The sequence below is a fragment of the Nematolebias whitei genome, chromosome 21 (genome assembly GCF_014905685.2).
Source record: "Nematolebias whitei isolate Nwh7 chromosome 21, NemWhi1, whole genome shotgun sequence".
In the NCBI taxonomy this organism is placed as follows: domain Eukaryota; kingdom Metazoa; phylum Chordata; class Actinopteri; order Cyprinodontiformes; family Rivulidae; genus Nematolebias; species Nematolebias whitei.
In genome coordinates this window covers 6,254,885-6,275,184 of record NC_056518.1, presented here as the reverse complement: position 1 = coordinate 6,275,184, position 20,300 = coordinate 6,254,885, and positions in this window count along the sequence as shown.

Sequence of the window (20,300 nt, the reverse complement as noted above, 5' to 3'; positions counted from 1 at the left end):
TCAGAACGAGGAGGGCCGAGCGGATACTCACCCTCCTGGGCCTTTCCGCCTCAGTGACCACACCACTCCCTGCCTTCAGTGCCCTCCTTTCGGAGCTGCCCGGCATAATCCAGGAGGCTGCTGACACGAAGGGACTTTCCGTCCCTCTCCTCCCCCCGCCCAGATCGGGTGATCTAGCGGGAAAGTTTGGATCCTGCCCGGCTCGCCGTTCTGATCCAATCTGGCCTCGTTTCCCAGCAGTGACGTCCTACTGGAACAAGGCTGCAGCCGGACCTGGTAAATTGCGAGCGCCCGTCTCCACATTCACTCCCATCACCAGAGTGGAGGGGTTTACCGAGCGGAACGTTCCCTCTGAATCCTGATGCATGCTCAATAATCCAGGTAGAAAAATCCAAAAAAGTTCAATCTGGTCCTCTGGACATTCAAAAAAAAAAAAAAAAAGCAAAAAAATATAGAAACGTTTCGTCTCTCATCCAAGAGACTTCTTCAGTCTGAGGTGCTGTTTTCAGCTCAGTTTCTTAAATAGCACCTTCTCAGAGTGGATCAACCAGTTTGCTGCTGACAACAAAAACCAGCTGATCACATGCTCAAGAAGCACCATCAGCCTAATGATGGATCATTAGCACACTGATGGCTGTTTACTATTCACAGAGGGCTGAGTGATACTAGCAATCATAGCATTGTAAGAGGGGGACAATTGAACACGTAGGCCTCCACCCCTGTTTAACCCCTCCCCTCCACCACTGGCCATCTTTGTGAAAAGAAATCGTCCATCGTTAAAAAGGTGCTGACGTCACACCTTTTCAATCTGGGCTTCGCCATAAATTGAGATAAAAACTCGATTCTCCCAGCTCAGACGATCGTTTATCTGGGAGTGGAGCTAAACTCGATCACCATGAGGGCTCATTTATCACAGATGAGAATCGAAACTCTAAAAGACCAGCTCTGCCATGTAAGGCCCGGCAGAGTGGTAACAGCCATTTCTGTCAGGAAGCTGTTAGGAATTATTTCGTCAGCTCACACGGTGGTTCCGCTGGGCTTACTCCACATGCGACGCCTCCAGAGATGGTTTGCTCGTCTCCATGTGGATCCGGTGAGGCAGAAGAGACGGATGATTGCTGTACTCCCTCCGTGAGAACAGACCTCCGACACTGGGGAAACCCCTTTGTTCTGTCAGAGGGAGTCCCTGTCAGCAGACCTACGTCACACGTCTCAGTGTTCACAGACGCGTCCCTGTCAGGTTGGGAGGTAACATGCCTATCCCGAGCTGTAGAGGCACTGTGGCCACCTCACACAACAGCTCATATAAATGTTCTGTAATGTTGCACAGTTTTGAATGTGATACAACATTTTGCTTCTATGCTGCGGAATCAACATGTGTTGATTCACACAGACAACAAGGTTACTACGGCATACATAAACCGGCAGGGGTGTGTGCGCTCAGCCCAAATGTTACACATTGCGAAATGGTTGCTGTGTTGGGCACACCAAAATCTGCTTTCCATCAGAGCATTGTATATCCCTAGTGTTCTGAACAGAGCGGCGGATGTGATGTCCAGGGGCGGTCCACGTCACGGGGACTGGAGCCTCCATTCCGACCTGATGCCTCAGACGTGGCAGAAATTTGGCAAAGCGGCTGTGGACCTGTTTGCAACACGAGAGAACGCTCATTGTCAACTATGGTTCTCACTGAGCCTGTAGGACAAACCACCGCAAGGGGTGGACACATTTGCTTATAGCCCATGGCCCAAAATGCTTTTTTACACGTTTCCCCTTCTCCCTGTGATATTATGGTATCTGAACAGAGTTCAGGAAGAGGAATTGACAGCCCTCCTAGTGGCTCCCAAGTGCGAGAACGCCCAATGGTTCCCAATTCTACTACGCCTGTTATTGGGGCGCCCGTGGTAACTGCCGTGGAAGGAAAACGCTCTCCTCCAGGTGGGAGGAGCGATCAGGAGCTACCCAGAAATAGGCTAGCACCTTTGGGTCTGGCCGCTGAACGGATCCGTTTGGAGAGGATGGGTCTCTCCCAAGATGTAATGCGCATGATCCAGGATTCACATGCTGCGTCTACCACAGCACTGTACACATCAAAGTGGACAGCTTTTCAGCGCTGGTGTATGGAGAAAGGTGTAGAGGCCACCTCATGTCCACTAGGTAGCGTGCTGTCCTTTCTGCAGCAGCTGATGGACAGAAATCTGGTGTTCAGCACGATTAAAACGTACGCTGCAGCCATTTCTTCCTGTCACGAAGGTTTCGGGGACAGTAACAAAAGCGGTGTGTCAGCGGTGACACATAATAGATGTGATGTATATGGCAAAGCATGGAGTTTTCCACTTCATTAAACATATTTGGACTGATGCGTCTCATAGGGCAGTGCGACGTCTACGGCGGAAAATACAGTAATTGGCTTTTATAATGTTTGTGAATGCTTTTGTACAGTACTTTGAGCCAACTTCTGTTGTTACTTGGTGCTATATAAATAAACTGAATTGATATTGCACAAACACATTTCCCATCATGATTTTTTTACAAGTTCGTGAGTCTAATTTGTGTTTTGAATGCAGAGCTTAAAAAAAACAGAGCAGAGACCTAATAGAGACAGATGGGAAAGAGGATAAGGTCACAACAGCCCTGTGTTTCTGCAACCAGGCAAGAGGATAAAAATGATTTTGTATGACTTCTGTGTTGCTATCCCACAGCAAGATGAGTCATAAAGTTGTAGGTTTTGAATCTAAAAGTTTGGCCCCTCTATTTTATAAGGAATGTTATTGGGCTGAATTAAAAAAAAAAATTATACTTGCATGTTTTTAAGCTCGTGCCCTTCTGGCTAATTGTGACAACCTAAATATGGCTTTGATGTCTCTGTTACACTCAAGACAAAAATCTGAGGGTTTATGAAATCAAGATAACTGTTCAGTAAAGATTGCACATCTGACAAAAACAGAAATATGAATAGCATAAATTAGATCTGGAAAAACAGTTATTTGTGGGGCAGCTGTGGCTGAGTGGTTAGAGCAGTCACGCTCTATTGGGAGAGTTGGGAGTTCGATTCCACTACTATACAGTCACATGTTGAAGTGTCCCTGGGCAAGACAATGAACCCCACATTGCTGCTAATGTGTCTCATCGGTGTATGAACGTGATGTAAAGCTCTGATTAGTCTTTGCAGAAGGATTTGTTTGATTAGCTTTGTAGAGATAAACCAGCCACTAGGGAGCACAAGCCAGTGTATCTCTTGTGCTGGCACCAAGCCTGGGTAAATGGTGAGGGTTGTGTCAGTAAGGGCGTTCAAAGAAAAACACTGTTGCCAAAACTAAAATGTGAGTTAATCTAAGCAACAACATACTAGATCGGCCAAAATACACAGGCTTATTCTATACATTTGGAAAATTAACAAAATAACTTCCCCACTTTGAAATAATAAATTATTTATTTAGAGTGAACTAAAAATGTTGTCAGTCTGCACCCATATTATGTCCTGTCTGTATCCTGGTTAAAACTTAGCATATGTGATGTCATCAAACCACATCTTCAAATGAAGAGCACAACTATCCCTCCATCTCCTGTTTTTTCTTCTGTGCACACACTGTAGTTATTTTAGGTGTTTGTAAAGTTTAATATTTTCCTGGTTCAGACTACACTGATTGGTAGGTTTGAGTCAGGGTTGGCAGGAAACAGAGGGAGTTGCTCCCTCACTGTGTCAGCACAATGATGCCTTGTCTTTCCACAGCAGAACACCACTACGGCAATGGTGACGAATGAGTTCTCTCTTTTTTTTTTCTCTGGCAACTACTGTATGTCTTGTTATAGCTGCCTTTCCGAACATCCCTATCCCCCCGAACCATGGTGCGAAGGATTAGATAATAGGCAGCTTTAGTGTGGGCAGAGAAAAAGAGGTGTCACAGACCTCTATTATTTCTTCTCTCCATCTATCTTCCCTCGTTTTGTACCATCTGCGCCATGAGGAGCTTGGCACCACACTATCAATAAAGTGACATTTACTGTATGTTTATTATGCTGTAAGTAAGTGTGTTGGAAAGTGTTAGCAGAGACATGTTCATATGGTTTGCAATGTTCCCGATATTTGCTTTGTGTATCACAGCTCCAACAACTTACATTTTTCTTATAACCTTTACTGATGTTGATGCAGATGTTTACCCTTCTCCAACATTCTTTCAAATATTTATACACATTAAACATGTCCTCTTATTTTTGTCATTGCTCACCACCAGTTGCTGGATTTTTGGGAGGATGAGGAGGCTTCTGTCGTGTCTAATACAGGATTTTAGCTCTTTAATAGATGCAGTATGTAGTTTAACATTGTCTTGCTGACATTTGCAAGCCCTTCCCTGAAGAAGACACCTGGATGGAAGCACATGTTCTAAAAACCTAAATATTATGTTCTGCATTGATGCTGCCTTTACAAATGTGTAGGCCGCCCATGCTAGAGGCACTAGTACACCCCCATACCATCAGAGAGGCAGGCTTTTGAACTGTGTGCTGGCATTTGTGGTTTTCAAAAATAAATAATTTTTTTAATTTGTTTGACCGAAGTTTTCCTTTTTGTCTCAGTCCATTTTAAATAAGCTTTGGTCCAGAGAAACTTGATGGTGGTCATAAACTACTTCTTTCTTTATCCAGCTATATCTACTGTATATGTAGATGATTTGTGGAAATGTTTCCGAGTCCATGCAGTGATGTCCATAACCGAATCAGACCTGATTTCATTGCAGTGGCCCCTGAGGGCCTGAAATTTGAGCTCAGATATGTCTCCAGAATCTTGATTTTTTATTTATTTATTGTGAACGGTAGGTGAAGGGATATTTAATGTGATTCCTATGTTTTTAGTTGAAAGATATTATTCTAAAGTTTTTATACTCTTTTTTTTGGACCAGTTTTTACAGAGCTGTGAGCATCTGCGCAACTTTACTTGTGAGAACTTCAGCCTCTCTAAAATGCTCTTTTTTCCACCCTCTTACTGACCTGTTGCCAATCAATAAAATAAAGAAGAACCTAAATGCTCCTCTAGTTGTTTCCTATTCATTTTACTCACATTTACAGCCATTTGTTGGGATTGTCCCAATTTTTTAGAGGCGTTGATGCCATCAAATTTTCACCAAAAAGTATTCTATTCCTTCGATTAAACGTTTAATCCTGATGCATGCTCAATAAGTCAGGTAGAAAAATCTAAAAAAAAGTTAAATCTTGTCCTCAAGACATTCAAAAAAAAAAAAAAATTGTAGAAACGTTTCGTCTTTCATCCGAAAGACTTCTTCAGTCTGAAGTGCTGTATTCAGCTCAGTCTTATAAATAGCACCTTCTCGTAGTGGATCAACCAGTTTGCTGCTGACAACCGAAACCAGCTTCTCACATAAACGTTTAATATTTATATTAAGTTCCATTGGCCCTGTGATGGACTTGCGACCCGTCCAGGGTGTACCCCGCCCCTCGCACAGTGATTGTTGGACATGGGCACCAGCGACCCCCGTGACCCAAAATGGAATAAGCGGGTAAAGATAATGGATGGATGGATTAAGTTCCATTGTGAATAAAATGTGTTGAGATTTTCAAATTGTTGGTTACGTACTGTAACCCCAGATTCTATGAGTATAGGCATAGCCCTTTAAGAGCTGTTGCTGATGGGTTTTATCCCTAAGGCTCTCAGCGCTGCACTGAAAACTTTAGTCCACGCCCACCTGCTGTGTGGGCCTCTCCCCCGGTCCGTATAAATTACGGTGAGACTGGGAATCAGCTCCCAAAAATAGTTTTTTTCTTCAGCCATTTAGGAACCAGTGAGGCCCCGCGCTTAAAGGGCTACGCCTATATTCATAGAATCTGGGGTTACAGTACGTAACCATTGTTCTATTTCGTATAGGCTTTGCCCTTTAAGAGCTGTCGCTGATGGGTTAAAGGTGAAGCAGGATGTAGTCTATGCCTCACTGGGTCCATTCAGACACAACATGAAGCACCTGCTTGCACAAAAAATAATTTCATCACTCAGCCTTCTGTATGCGTAATTACACGCTGCATAATTTCGTGCTCCATGCGCAGGAACGCACCAGAGAAAATCTGGTGAGGAAAAAGGCTGAGATAGCAGACCTGCTGCTGTGAATAGGAACAACGGAGGATACAATTGTAACATTGTAACGATGAACAGAGCACACCAAAAGCTCCACGGATGAACCGATTAATAACGATAAAATCAGCGGTCATCAACTTGTGACTGATAATAAATATCTCACACTGCGACTGCATGCAGGCAGGTGTGAGCTCAAAAGTGAGGCTCCATGAAACAAATAATAATCATTCTCTCAGAACCCTGAGAACAGAATGGGTCATGGAGAAAGTAGAAGCATCAGAGTCAAAGTCAGAGATTCTTTATCGTCATTCGCACCTCATGTGGTACATGTGGTGGAGCGAAATTATGTACACATTGAAACAGAACAGCAGCAACATGAAACAGAACAGCAGCAACATGAAACAGATCAGCAGCAACATGATGTGATTTTCACAGTGATTATTCTGGTTAGAGATTTATGAGTCTAACAGCCTCAGGGTAGAAGCTGTTCCTCAGTCTAGTGGTTCTACACTTAATGCTTCTCAACCTCCTTCCTGAGGGGAGTGGGGCAAAAAGTGTGTGTGCTGGGTGAGTGGGGTCCTTCATGATGCAGATAGCCCTCTTCCTGCATCTGGAGGTGTAGATGTCTGTGATGGTGGGGAGGCTGACTCCGACAGACTTCTGTGCAGCCTTCACCACTCTCTGCAAAGCTTTTCTTTCTGCAGCTGTGCAGCCTCCATGCCACATGTTGATGCTGGAGCACAGGATGCTCTCCACTGCACATCTGTAGAAGGAGGTGAGGACTGAGCTTCCCAGTCCAGCTCGTCTCAGCCGCTTGAGGAAGTAGAGTCTCTGATGAGCTTTCTTGATTAGGCTGGTGGTGTTGTTGCTCCAGCTGAGGTTGTCATTCATGTGTACGCCCAAGTACTTGTAGCTGGAGACCACTTCCACCACAGATCCTCTTATGTTCAGGGGGGTGTAGATGTTTTTGCTCCTTCTGAAGTCCACAATCCTTTGTCTTCTTCACATTAATGTGAAGGTTATTTTCTTTGCACCAGCTCTCCAGGTGTTCCATCTCTTGCCTGTAGCTGGACTCATCATTGTTTGTGATGCATCCCACCACCGCTGTATCATCTGCAAACTTTACAATGTGACAGCCTGGATGGGTAGCTGCACAATCATACGTGAGCAGAGTAAACAGGAGGGGGCTCAACACACATCCCTGAGGAGAGCCAGTGCTGAGGGTTATGGTGGAGGAGGAGAAGTTGTGGATCCTCACTAACAGTCGTCTGTTTGTTAAGAAGTCTAGTACCCAGTTGCAAATTGAGGGGCTTAGTCCTAGTGTGGATAGTTTGTCCATCAGGGTTTGGGGGATCATGGTGTTGAAGGCAGATGTGAAGTACATAAAGAGCATATGGACATAAGAGTTTTTCTGCTCCAGGTGGTTGAGCGCAGTGTGAACCACAGAGGAGATGGCATCCTCTGTTGATCGGTTCTCGCGGTATGCATACTGATGAGGGTCCTCGTTGATGTTGATGGTTGTTTTGATGTGAGTCATGACCAGTTTTTCGAAGCATTTAGCAACTATCGGGGTGAGGGCCACTGGCCGATAGTCATTCAGACCAGTCACTGTAGAGCTTTTTGGGACTGGGATGATGTAGCAGTCTTCAGGCAGGTGGGAACTGTCTCCAGGGTAAGTGAGGTGTTAAAGATTTCTGCCAGCGTCTCGCAGAGCTGATCGGCACATTCCTTCAACACTTTTATGGGGATATTGTCACGTAAATAAATAAATAGATAAAAACGAATAATTGAACATGGCGATGACCAGGCAGCTGCCATACAAATATTCTCCACTGTCATCCTTACAAGCAGAGCCACGGAGGATGAAAACCCTCTGGTTGAATGTGCTGAGATTCTCTGGAGGATCCAGTCCAGATGAACTGTAAGTTTCAGAAATAGCCTCACACAACCAGAGTGAGAGGTGCTGGGTGGGTAGAGGATGTCCTGAAGGGCTGTCCCAATAATGTATGAACATATGCTGAAAACGGCGCAGTGCGGCCGTGCGCACCACGTAACATGAAAAAATGTGCGCATAGGACAGAAGGAGGTGAGATGTTGCTTCCTCCTTAGAATTATGAGGAAGAGGCTAAAAACCCATCCAAGGTTATCACTCTCGATCTGAGTGAGCTTGTCATGCTTTTCAGAGCAGGGTTAAAACGCAGTACAGCTGAACTGCCATCAGCTTGAATTCTGAGACATGAGGGAGCAACAAAAAGAGCAGACAATCATTCACTCTCTTTGCCGACGTCAGAGCTAACAGCAGGGCTGTTTTAAATGACAGAAATTTAAGTAAAACCTGATCTAAAGGCTCAGAAGGAGCTTTGATCAGAGCATGCAGAACCATCATTAGGTCTTGCTGTGGAGCTAGTGGACGTGACACCGGTCTGTGTCTCCGTACACCTTTCAATAAGCACTTCATCAACGGTGATTAAAAACTGTTCTGTCACTGAAACCTCGTGACAGGGAGAAATAGCTGCAGCATAAGTCTTAATTGTGCTGAACGCTAGATCCCTGTCCATCCGCTGCTGCAGAAAGGACAGCATGCCACCTAGAGGACATGAGATGGTTTCTACACCTTTCTCCGTGCACCAACGCTGAGAAAAGCTGTCCACTTGATGTGTACAATGTTGTGGTGGAAGCAGCTCATGCACCCTGAACGTATGCACCACATGCTGTAGGAGGCCCATCTTTTCTAAACAGATCTGTTCAGCGGACAGACCCAAAGATGCTGACCTATTTCTGGGTAACTCATGATCGCTCTTCCTGCCTGGAGGAGAGTGCCCCCCCACAACAGTTTCCACAGCTGACCCGATATCAGTCGCTGCAGATTTGGGAACCACGAAGTGCATATTCATTCAGGAGCTACGAGGATGACTGACAGTTCTTCCTCCTGGACCTGGTCCAGGGTCCGTGATATCAGCAGGACTGGAAGGAACGCATAAAGGAGCATTTTTTTGGCCACGGGCTGTGAGCGAAGGCATCCACTCCTAACGGTGGGTCGTCTCGTGGGCTCAATGAGAATCATAATTAGCACTGGGCGTTTTCCTATGTGACAGACAGATCCACTGCTGCTCGGCCAAAAACTGCTCCAAAAAAACGAGAAAAACAGCTCGGGATGGAGGCTCTAGTCTCTGAGGCGGGGGACCGCCCCTCGACATGATATCCACTCTTCTGTTCAGGAATGCTGGGAAAGTACACTGCTCTGATGGAGAGCAGGTTCCTGTGTGGCAAACGCAACAACTGTTTCACGATGCATAACAGTTGGGCTGAGTGTACACCTACCTGACAGTGTATGTAAGCTGTTGTCATTTTTTGTCTGTGTGGATCAGAACATGCTGATCCCGCAAGCAGGGGCAAAATGCTGAGTCACATTTCAGACTGTGAAAAAAACATTCTAGCACATGTATGTGAAGCGACATGTGGTCCAGCCACTGTGATCCCACTGCTTGGGACAGACACATTCCTCCCAGCTTGACAGGAACGCGTCTGTGAAAACTGAGAGGTGTGATGTAGGCCTGCTGATGGGAACTCCCTCTGACAGAATGAGGAGGTTTCCCCAGTGATTCAGATTGTTTCTCACGGAGGGGGGCACAAAGGGTGATCCGCCTCTTCTGGCGCACAGGATCAATGTGCAAGTAGGAGAACCATCTCTGAAGGTGTCTCATGTGAAGTAGGCCCAACGGAACCACGTTGTGGGCCACTGGCATCATCCCAGGAGTCGCATGACAGGCAGAACTGTCACTTTGCTGCATGGTTTAAAACGGCGGAGCCGGGTTTGACACAGCGGAGCTGAGCTGACAGAGTTTCGGCTCTCAGCTGTGATAAATGGCCCTCATTGTAGTTGAGTGAGCTCCAATTCCAGATAAACAATCATCTGGGATGGACAAACAGAAGTTTTCCCCAGTTTATAGAAACCCCAGGTTAGCAGGTGTAACACTAGTGTTTTGGTCTGTGCGACATCTTTCTAACTGGACCGAGCTAATAAGAACTGATCGTCCAGATAAAAGGATTTCTCATTCCTGCCATATGTAATGACTGCAGAGCTGTCTCAACTCATTTTGAGAACGTGTGTGGGGTGTTTCAGAATGATGGAAATGTGAAATATGCGCTCTTCAGATCTATGGAGGTGAAAACCAGTCGTTCTGGTGAAGTTCTCCAACAGCTGATGGAAGCTCTGGAAAACACATTTTTCGGCAGCAATTCCCGAACTTCTGACTGGAGAGATGAGCTCTGTTCTGAAGAAGACAGAACCGTCTCTATAATCCCTTTGAAATGGTGGGGTTTGAGCTGCGAACTGCAGCGTGTAACCCCTTCTGATCAGATGGTCCGTCCATCTGTCCAGGGAACACACTCGCTGCCACTCTGAGTAGCGCTTGGAGAGCAGGTATGCATTTGTGTTGTGTCATGTTTCTCATGAAGGTCAACCATACTAAAAAATCCTTACTGCCATCACTCACTCCGGAGATTCTCCAGAGGAACCCAATGGGGGGTCCAACAGAAAAAAGGCTGTATGTTTGCCTCTGTGCTGGGCCCAGGCTGCGGTCTCACATAGAGCTGAGGTGAGTCAGCGCGCACCGAAGGAGGCATGAGCGCTTTCTGAGTGAGACGCCGTTTCGGTGGAGACTGTAGCTGACATGGAGAAACATGTTTACTCCCACTGCGCTGTGAGTGGGCAGAAAAACAGCAGAAATTAAAAATGGGCTCTGGCTGAGAGACGAGGGATTTTACCAGACTCGGTCTGCTGAAAAAACATAATTTTAGCTGATGGGGCAGACGAGTGTTGTGATATTTACTGAACTGTGGTGCCTTTTAAAACACTGTTTAGAGGTTACTGGCTCGTTCTGTGTGGGGTATGTGTGAAGAGTGGCAGCTGATAGATCAGCTGATCTGACAGACTCAGAAGAAAAAACTTTCAGAGGTGTTTCTGTTTTATATCAAAACATACATCATCAAAAAAACACAAACCTTCCCCTCAAGGATCTGTTACCTGGTGGAGGGGGCCGGCGGAGGAGCGGGGCATGAAATCGCTGCCGCAGCTGTGGAGCACCTCTGGTGCTGTTGCTGGCCAAGGCGGTCCCTCCAGCGGCCGGAGGGGCAGATAGACTGTGACGTCACCAGACAGTGTACACTCTCTGAGACCTCCTCAGACCTCTGCGATTCCTCAAGGATGGTCATGAAGTTGGCCCCGAACAGCGCTTCTGGGGTAATGGGGCCCTCCATCAGGTCTTTCTGCAGCCTTTCGGACACGAATGGCGAGAGGCGGAGACAAGTGATCCTCTGGAGCATGGTCATCCAGGCGGCAATGCGAGACAGGCAAATCGCAGAGGTGGCACATGTTTAAGATGACATCAGCAGCTTTACAGAGAGAGTTCTTTGTCTCCTCCAGCAGGTCTGCTTCTTCCAGCCTCTTCGAGATGCTGTAGGCCAGCAGGACGACGTTGTTGTTCGCTGCGGCCATCTGGGATGATCACTGGTGAGCTCAGTTGGAGACTTTGTCACCCTCTGGTCGTGCTTCCCTAGAGGGACAGGTTGCTGGTCCATCCTGGAAGCATTTTCCCCCAAGTGTCACCTGCCAGACTTGGCTCCGAGAGGGAGGGGAACCGAGGGTAAAACACAGATCGGTAAAACTCTCCACTCTGCAGATGGAGGCGAAGGTGAAGACGGCTGTCTTCAGCTTGCCAGCCCAGCTGCAGCCTCGTTCCAGTGTGACGTCACAACTGGGCAGCAAGGCCAGATGGGGTCAGGGCAATGAGCCTGGGCGGAGCCAACCTTGCCGCCTGATCATTTGATCAGGGCGGAGGGAGGCAAGGGACGAAAAGTCCCTTGTGTTAACATCCTCCTGGATTATGTCGGGCAGCTCTGATGAGAGGGCACCAAACAGCTGGGAGAGGTGTGGTCACTGACGTGGGAAGATCCGAGGTGGCTGAGCATTCGCTCGGCAACTCGTCCTCCATCACTACACTCTCCAGGAGGGAAGGGGCAGCTCCACATTAGGGGTCGAACGAGTATATAATTTTTAAACTCTACATTAACATAATTAAACCCGAGTAGAACTCGAGTATTTGATGACGTCATAGATCTCAAGATACAAAAATAAATAAATTTATAAAACCGCAAAAAAAAGATAATTATTTACAACAACAACAAAAAAAGACCAAGAAAACATTGGGAGCGTATATTATGCTCCTACCATTTATCATACTGCAAATAAGTCACAGGAAAAACTAAACTATTAGTTATTATTATTAAACTGCAAACGTGAAGAAACGTGCAGCACGTCAAAAACGAAACTTAACCGAAACTGGTTTGGTGGATTGGACCGGGTGTTACGCCATACTCTGTGACCTGCAACAGTGCAACACTGCCCCCTACGGTCATATGGTGGTCACATAATATGACGTCACTACGGATACTCGATGTTAAATTTTTAACCTCGATAGAGGTCCTAGCAATCGATGTATAGATTACTCGAGTACTCTGTTAATGCCCTACTCCACATCGCCTTTCTCGGAGGAGTCATTCGGTTCACTGCGTGACTCTGTGTCAGAGAAGGCGGTGGCGTCGTCCTGTGCATAGCGTCCCGCCACAGAAAAAAACATTCAGCAGAGCTGCTGTCAACAACGCCTTTTTCGAGGAAATTATCCGATTTACCTCGAGAAAAAAACACATTAGAAAAGGCAGTGGCGTCGTCCAACGAGTAGCGGCCCCCCACGGAAAAACATTTGGCGGGGTTGCTGCTAACATCGCCTTTTTCAAGGAAATCATTCGATTACCACGAGAAAAAAATGTTAGAAAAGGCGATGGTGTTGTCCAGTGGGTAGCGGCCCACCATGGAAAAGTACTCCTCAGTGCTTACCTTGAACAAGGCTGCACGTCTGCTTCTCGTCGGGGAGGAAGAACTCACTGGGATGGTAGGAGGTTGGCGTGGCGGAGACCCAGGCAGCCTTAGCAAAGATTGTGCCGGTCAAAGCTGGACAACTTTCCTTCTTCGTTCTTCTGACAGTGCTAGCTAGCTGGCTGAAGAAAAAATGGGAGCCGATTCCCGGTCTCACCATAATTTATATGGACCGGGGGAGAGGCCCACACAGCAGGTGGGCGTGGACTAAAGTTTTCAGTGCAGCGCTGAGCGCCTTAGGGATAAAACCCATCAGCGACAGCTCTTAAAGGGCGAAGCCTATATGAAATAGAACATTGTAGTTTGTTCTTTTGTATATTTTATACAACACCCCAACTTTTGGAGGACTGATGTTTTATCCCAAATTCAAGATAACATGGTCAAAAACCTTTTTGTCTGCATTTCAACAAAAATGATGTCAGTAGCAACAGTACAGAGAAAGTCCTGCCTCTTCCACTCCCACACGACACAATAGTGTGTGTGTGTGTGTGTGTGCGTGCGTGCATGCGTGCGTGCGTGCGTGCGTGCGTGTGTGTGTGTGTGTTACAAAGACAACAAATAAAGAGTGGGGAGAGGGGATATATCCAGTCTCACTGTGACTTTCCAGCTGCAGCAACAAACTTTTCCAACAGGGCATGAAAAAGATAAGCACACACCCACAGACACACACACGCACACGCACACACACACATGCACACACACTTCTTTGCAGGCTTTAGGAACAAGTAATACATTAACTATTGAACTTCGTAATTAAAAAAAAAAAAACAGCTTCACTCTCAAAGGACAATCACACTTCAAATCTATGTCCATAAAATCAAACAGACATGTTGACTTGTCAGATTTAGGTTTGCTCGACAATAATGGACTTTTCTTCATCACATGGCATATGATCCAAAAGACAACCCAAAGCCAAGGAGTGTCACACAGACACCAAAAACCTTGCGGACACAAATAGAACAGAGCGCAAACACATGACCAACCTGCTGGCTTTGTGGACCTGCAGTCCGCATGTTGATCAGTCAGCTGCTCTCACGAATGAAGGACAAAGCTGAGACAGCTCCGCCTGAGCAGACAAAGAGCTGTACAGTAGCAGCTCTCCCTTTTGCTGGAACTCCGAGGGAAAACAAGTCTGACAGTGAACTCTCTCCAAGGCCTCAGAAAGGGAGGGCTCTTTGAAACTCTGAGCCAATCACAGGAGAACATTATCGTCCCTATGCCTGAGCATCAGACTGTGAGTGGTGAGGTAGGAGGAGCGCTGTGGGTGAGAACACACCATCTTCCATTATTTGTGTGTAGAACTGTCTCTCTGTGCCTATCAGTGTGTTTGAGCACTAAATCTAAACAGATAAGGAAAATAAAGACAAAACCAACAGAATACTTCAGGATATGCTCATAAATGTACATTGAGAGGTTTAAATACAAGAAAAGATTCATGAAAAGAAGAATCAACCAGCAAGAATTTGATTTGGCAGGTACCAGAAAACAAGATGTTCAGCAACAGAGCCAGGTTTTAGTCTGGCAACTTTACCAAGACACATGCACAAACACACACACACACACACACACACACACACACACACACACACACACATACATTTGTCTTTCTATATTTACAGGGACTTTGCATTGAATTCCATTCATTTTTCATTCATTTATATAACCTAAACCTGACCCTTCCCTTAAACCTAACCATTACCAGTACATACCTAACCCTAACAATTACAAGTACATACCTAACCCTAACTATTACCAATACATAACTAACCCTTAGGGGGAGTGGTGGTGCAGAGGTTAGAAGATGGGCCTGTGATCGGAAAGTCGCAGGTTCAACTCCCGGTACCATCAACATCAAAATGTGGGTGGAAAAGGTGGAACATCCACAGCTGCCTCCACCCTCATTTGCCCCACTCTGGGTCCCTGAGCAAGGCCCTTAACCCCAACCATCTGCTCCCTAAACAGGTCTCTCTTGAAAATGAATTACCGTGGCTCAATGAGACTACCTGTATAAACAAAGGGAAAATGAAAAAACCCTAACGTAACCAATACTAGTACATACCTGACCCTAAACCTAACCATTACCAATACATACCTCATCCTAACAATTACAAGTACATACCTAACCCTAACTACTACCATTACATGAATAACCCTAACCTAACCAATACTAGTACATACCTGACCCTAAACTTAACCATTACCAGTACATACCTAACTGTAAAACCTAACAATTATCAGTACATACCTAAGCCTTAACCAAACCATTACCAGTACATACCAAACCCTAAACCTAACAATTACCAATACATATATAGTGTCCTATGGGCTATGTTAGCTTCAGAGCTTCACTACAGTCATATTTAAAATAACGGGTTCTCTCTTTTTCGAGCTAATTACAGCCATGTGACAGAGGTACTGTGCGTAGATGGTTTAATCAGTGACATGAGACGTTAATTTTCTTTGACCCATCAAAATAAATTGGTCAGTTATTGAACAGAATCAAAATTTAACATCAAAACATTGTATACTTGATTAGACTGATCTGGTTCTGATTAATAAAACTTGGCACGTTTTACTTAATAAAAGCAACAGACATTTCTGAAGGCATCTGGATTAATTACTGGCAAGATAGAAGAGTTTTAAAGATGGGAAATATGGAGGACTTTAAAGGGAGATGTTGCAGGAAGATGTATGTCTGTAGACCAGAACAACACGCTCCATCCAAACGCAGTTCTCCCACGGTACACTTCACGTGAAGATAGTGACGACTCTTTACCTTGGCAGAGGATGGGTCTGCTACGGTCAAGAGGTCCCTGGCACGCTACCTTTCAGCGTCTCCTCAGGGCGGCTGCGACTCGGCAGAAGTCGTGAGATACTCTGTTCCACAGAACAAACTTCCTCAGAAGTTAAAGGGCGTTCGCCTGGTGATAGTCACAGCGTGGCGCCGTGACCACAGCAGAGATGGATGACTCCATCAGACTGGAAAACTGAGTCCGAAGTTCCACTCAGCAGTGGAAAAACTCCAGAACTCCAGAACAGCTAGAGTGGAAGAACAGAACTTCACTCCAGAACTACTCCACAAGACCCCAAAAGACCCAGAAGACTAATAGTTCCAGGAAGTGTCGACTTTTAGAGTTCTGCTTCCGGTCACTTTAGTAAGTCCTGATTGGTTGAAGCAACCAACAGGGGTGTGGTTCTAGTGATGTCAAAGGGTCTTTACAAGTCAAGAAAACAGCAAGAATGTTTTAGGATTAGACAGAGAAATGTTTTGGCGAAGTGAGAAACACTGCAGGTGCCAGTTTTCTTATTTACTGTCTGAGAGTTTTAAAAACACGACAGCCCGTTCTAACAACTTGTTTTTGACTGTCTCCGACTTTTGACCGACACCACTCTTTCTCATTTCAGACAGAAGATCAAAAATGCATAATTACTTTGTAAAATAGACATTTAACTTGATTTCTAATTTAAATGAGGATTAAAAAATATTAATACTGTTTCACAATTGATTTAAAATGAGTGGTTCACTTCAACATTTAAAAATGGTATGAACTAAACACACTTTTGATTATCAAGATATTGTAAAATAGTAATGATAATATAAAAAAGAGAGTGTTCTTTCAATTGATTAGTTCAGGATACAATTAGACAGTCTCTGGATGAGCTAATTTGTATTTCTGGCTTCAAATCAATGAAATAACAGTTCCTGTCCCATGAAGGTCCTCGGAGGCCTAGTTCACTACAGTCCCCCCCTTTGGAAATCATCGCCTGTCCATGGGGATGAATTCCAACAAGAATTTACGCCTCCGAATGTCCTTGATCTTGATGTAATCCAGCAAGAGGAAAACAAAAGTCAAAGAAGGTAATCCCACAACGGTTTAGGTAATTCTACAATGTTGTTGGTAATTCCATAATGTTGTTGGTAATTCCATTGTAGCAATGCTTTAACCCCTTAGAAACAAAGTCTGTAATCCATTGGAAAAAGTCATATAATCCACAACAATAAATCCACAACGATAAATCCACAACGATAAATCCACAACGATAAATCCACAACGATAAATCCACAACGATAAATCCACAACGATAAATCCACAACGATAAATCCACAACGATTGGAGGTGTTGATTGATCAGAATGCATAGGGGTTCCCTCGATTGAACTGCAGAGGCGACCACTGGATGAAGATTGGAGACCCAAGTTGGAGTTGTATATCCCTTCAGCAAAGGTTGTTGCTGGTGGTTCCCAGTGGGTGCCATTCTGGTTCTATGTGTCATGCATTTATGTGGTTTTAGTTGGGCTTATGAGTGGGATTCTACATAAGACCTTAACCTATATGCACCTGGTGTGTAAGCTATCATGGTTTAGATCAGCTAAAGTTACCAGTTTAAAGGGTGGGTCATGCTGAAAAATTTTCATATAGGGATTTATACCTATAGAAGGGCATTCCAAACTATTTTTCCATTCCTAACTTGGTTTAAGTTAGATTTACATGGCAAAATATAGTTTGGTCAATTGTCTGTTGTCCTTTTAGACTAACGACTTGAGGTTTGGTCTTTTTGGTTTTCCCCTAAATGTTTTTGGAGTCTATGGCGAGACTCAACTGAAGGAGCTAGCCCCCCCCCCGAATAGGATTGTTCGAGTAGGTTCGGCTTGAGCGTCGTGAGACCAATGTAGATTATGGTACTTAAGGTAGCATTAATCTACATTGACTCCGCAAAGATTGAATTTTAACAAACAAACTGCATGTTGGCATAGTTAAAGTCCTCTTAGTCTCTAACTAAAATACACACAAAATTATTTCTTGCTGGGGGTGTTCAGAAACAATACCAAAAACCAATTAAACAATGTCTCAACATCGACAAAAATAGTGGCTAAGCAACCAGAAAAACAACGTTTCAACATTGACAAAAGTAGTGATTAAGCAACTAGAAAACGATGTTTCGGTGCGTCACTCACTCTGAATGTCAGATTTGATCACGTTATCGCATCTGGTAGCATTATCCTAACTAACGTCACCCCCCTTTGGTCGTGGGGGACCACGAACACTGGTGAGGACGTCGCTCCATGAGCTAAAGTTAGGATGCCCATGAGTAGTTTTAGCTGATTGCGCAGCTGAAAGAGGGCTTTAAGGTCTGGATTGGAATCCAGGTTGGCTTCAGGCGGGGTGTTTTTCTCTGGGTCAGTCAAAGACAGCATCATCGAGTTTATTGCAGGATCCAACATCTGAAGTTGGATGATGTCTGGGTCAGTCAGCATGGGTTGTTCAGAGACTGTGTTGTCAGCCGGCTTGGCTGTAGCCTGTGCACATGTGACTGCCATTACCTCGGCTGTAGGTTGTACTAGCAGAGTTGCGAGCAGCCAGGAGGGGTCAAAGGACCTCTGAGGGCCATCCACGGCTCCGTCCTTGATAGCTGGTTTATCTGTCCCCAACGACAGTACAGCATCTTTGGTGTGGGATCCTTGGATCTCTACACCTTGAACTACCAATGGTAGGTAGTACCCGGTGGGCCCTGACTGTCTCAGCTCGCAGAGGAGGCTTATTTGGTCAGTCAGAGTTGGGTTCACCGGTTGGGTGTTTTCGGATCCACATGCTTTTGAAGGATTACTTACTGGGACTGTGTTCTCTGCTGAGAGGTCCTCAGTACCTTCTGCAGTGCCTGCTGTTGGGCAGTCTGTGACTGTCTCAGGAGGCATGAGTATTGGCAGGGGTTTGCTCACTCTAGCCCACATTGTCTGTTTACCATAATCTATAATCGTGTCAAAGCGATTAATAAAATCCTGGCCGACCAAAGATGGGAATGAGTCAACCGGAGACACATATACCGGGTGGTATAGTGTCATCTCGCCAACCTGCATGTGAACCATAGCTATAGCTGTTAGGGTTGTCTTCGCCTCTGCGAGGCCCTGCAGCCCTATAGCACATTCTATGAGAGGTATTCCCCTGTGAACACTATTAGCGGCAGTCCTGAGCTCCTTGAACAGTTTGGCTGACATAATAGTTATGTCGGCTCCACCATCCAGTAGGGCTTCATGTGTGATGACCCCTTCAAGTGTGATCGACAGGTAAGCTTTCTTAGCGACCCCCTTTCTGATCAGGTTACACAGGAACCTTGTAGGTTTTGGCCAACGTTTCTTCACACGTTTACCTTTACCTGTGTAATCCCGGTTTTTCCGAACCGTTGGTGCAGCTGTTGCTACTCCTGGGAGTTCGGCTCTTGACGGGCGTCCATCATCTATGTATGTGATCACCCACTCACCGTGTGTTGAGGGGCTCTCATTGTTTGTAACAACAAGGTCCTGGTGGCTGTCCATGACAGTGGCAGCGTTGTTGTTTGTGTCACCCTGGTTTGACTGAACCGTTAGCACAGCTATCGCTGTTTCTGAGGTTTCAGTTTGTGACGTGTCACCGTCGGTGACGTGTGATTGTACCCCCCCTATTTCAGGTGAGCTCGTGTCAGAGTTTACCACAACAGCGTCATGGTGACTGTCTGTGACAGCAGGAACGGTGTTGTCTGTGTGCTCTGACTTATCAGCAATGATATCGCCAAAGAAAGCATTAGGTTGTTTGTCTGTGGTAACACCTTCCAACAAGTCCAACAACTGACGCACCCTGTCTGTCTCGTCCGAGCTCAGAGGACTGCGGTTCTATTTCTGGACCTGCTGCTGTTTCTTTTTTCTTTTTTCTTGTTTTTTTTCTTGTTTTTAAAAAAGGTATGAACTAAACACACTTTTGATTATCAAGATATTGTAAAATAGTAATGATAATATAAAAAATCAATTGACTAGTTCAGGATAAAATTAGACAGTCTCTGGATGAGCTAATTTGTATTTCTGGCTTCAAATCAATGAAAAAACAATTCCTGTCCCATGAAGGTCCTCAGAGGCAGGTTTTGATCGGAGGCCTAGTTCACTACACATACCTAACCCTAAATATAACCATTACCAGTACATACCTAACCCTAAACCTAACCATTACCAGTACATACATAACCCTGAACCTAACCATTACTAGTACATAACTAAACCTAACCATTAGTAGTACATAACTAACCCTAAACCTAACCATTACCAGTACATACCTAACCCTAACCATTATCAGTACATAACTAACCCTAAATGCTAACAATTACCAGTACATACCTAACCCTGAACCTAACCATTACCAGTACATACATAACCTTGAACCTAACCATTACTAGCACATACCTAAACCTAACCATTATCATTACATAACTAGCCCTAAAACCTAACAATTACCAGTACATACATAACCGTAAACCTAAC